The sequence below is a fragment of the Hibiscus syriacus genome, unplaced genomic scaffold (genome assembly GCF_006381635.1).
Source record: "Hibiscus syriacus cultivar Baekdansim isolate YM2019G1 unplaced genomic scaffold, ASM638163v2 tig00111758_pilon, whole genome shotgun sequence".
Taxonomy (NCBI): Eukaryota; Viridiplantae; Streptophyta; class Magnoliopsida; order Malvales; family Malvaceae; genus Hibiscus; species Hibiscus syriacus.
The window spans coordinates 2061139-2063696 of NW_024063170.1; positions in this window are offsets into that span (position 1 = coordinate 2061139).

Here is a 2558-nt window from a genome sequence, read left to right on the forward strand (position 1 = left end):
GGGTCTATGGCCCGGCCTTGTATCCTGGCCTGGTTTAGGTACCAGCCAATGCTCACAAGAATTAGGTCTTTGGGCAACTTCGATGTCATGCTTGACTTTGACATTTTTCTCCTTACATTTATATATTTGAGTTCAGCATTTATATGTGAAATAATTAATATGTTTTTATTTTAAAATACGGAATCTTGAAATTTTCCAAAAGATTTCTAATAGAATTGAACCCAAAATTTTTAAGTTGACAAATAAAAGGAATAAAATCTTGAAAAGGTTAAAGCAATAACCCTAAACCTAAGAACCATCCTTTAAGAACCGAGGTCGGATTCGCTGATATTCGAATCGACTATCCTTTTTGATAGCCAATTGAAGAATCACTGTCAATGGCTTCAATCCAGGCACGGTTGTCCAGTCTATTCCTCAAGGTTCTCTGCTCCAGCACCAACGATATTTTCCAAAAGAAAACCATCACAAGAGAAAGAATCGTCAACAGGTTTTTGCAGTGGCTGTAAACCTTGATGAAGAGATCCGTAAACTGGGTCCAATTTTCACAACGGTTCTTCCATTGGCACTCGAAACGGATTGTCAAGATTCAACAGAACCGAACTCCATCAACCATCTCAGTTAACGTCGGTTTGTTGTCCCTGTCGTATCCATTACAATTGTTGTTTTTAACCTCTTGCTTTCTCTTAAAGATCTTTGTCTCTTTTTTTGTCAGTTTCTTTTATCTATCACAAAGATTTGCCTTTTCAAGAAGTGTTGTGAATCTTTTAAGTTGGCACTTTTAGCAGCGTTTTTAGAGAAAAAGCCACTAATTTTGGATCTTTCACGACGTTTATCGAAAGAACACCACAAATGACAAGTTTCACGGCGTTTATGGAAAAACATCGCAATATTCATGAACCTTTAGTGGCGTTTTTAGTAAAAACGCCACTATATACTGATATATTGCGACGTTTTTACTAAAATGTCGTAAAAAACTCATATATTGTGACGTTTGTCTAATAAATCCCGCCATAGGAATCAAATATGGTGGCGTTTTAGGGCAAATGCCACAAGTTTGCAATACTTTAGTGGCGTTTGTTTTTTACAAACAGTGCAATTATTCGATATTTTATCCCCAATTTTTCTCACCTAGGCTATTACCCAGTTCAAAATCCCCAACTTTCCTCACCAATCACCTCTTGCACTCTTTGAATCTCACCAGCCATCTAGCAAAAGTTTGGAGCTTATTAGTTTACTTTAAAACGGAACTAGAATGGCGACGTTTGTGACTCGTCTATAAAAGTCACTGGCACTGATACTCCACCGGAGAAGGAGACTCGCAAGGTGTTGTCAGTGAACTTCGCAAAGAATGTCGAGGCTAGTGGCTCTTCTTCTCTGTTTTCTAGTATCATGCACAAGTTTGTGAAGGTTGAAAACCAACGAAAAAGAATTTAGAGGTAATTTTGGGCGTATAAATTAATTCGTTAATTTTTTAAAATAATAACTATTTGGGTGTACCGCTAAGATTTGATAATCAGCCACATATGGAACTTCTATTTGATTTCAGAGAAAAAATACACAATCTTTTATATTCCTGAGAAATGTATAAGGATAACATAAACTGGAATTCCTATATAGATTTATCCTCTTCATAAAATTAAATTCGAATTTCTAACTATCAAGCACCAAAGTATAGCCTATCAATAATTTGTGTTTAATATGTAGGAACCATGCAGGTGTCAATTCTTCGAATGTAGAAGAATTGTCTGAAGTTGGGTTAACCTGTTAATCAAGAGAAAAGGTCAATGTTATGAATGTCGAGGATGCATGGTGATAATCTCATGCCAGAAACACCTGCTACAAAACTTGGTGTTTCTCGTTTGAAGCGAATTCAAGATTATTTCCCTAAGTTTGAGGATAAAAAGGATATTTACTGATGGAATCTCATAGCAACTTATTATATAACATTCTCTTTAGTTATGTTGAACTAAGTCACATTTCACTTTAATGTTTATAAACTTTGATTTATTTTTGTTAAGTATTTCTACTTAATTCATATTGTAATTAAATTTCAAGTTTCTTGTTATTGGATAATATTACAAGATATTAAATTTGGATAATACATAGAAGAAAATAATATTTACCAAATAAATTAATTTTAGAGGCATTTATCAAGAAAAATGTCACCATATACATAGTAAACAGTGACATTTGTGGTAAAAACACCACTACGTGTCACAACATATAGCGGCTCTTGGAGGAACAAACGTCACTAAAAACAAGGTAATTCACAGTATTTGATAGTAAACGCCGCTATATATCAGGACAACTAACGGCTTTTGTTTCCAAAATGACGCTATAAATCTTGACCTTTTACGGTGTTTATTTCCAAAACATCCTTAACTATTGCAGCGCTCGTACTACCGGTGCTTTTTGTGGCGTTCTTTCAAGCGTCGGGAGAATTTTCAATCACTAGAATCCGATCATGTCAATAAGGATATCGGTGGCCAGTGGGACGGGTTTCGGAGACCAACACATTTCACATCCAATTGAATAAAGATGGATATAGAATATTTGTG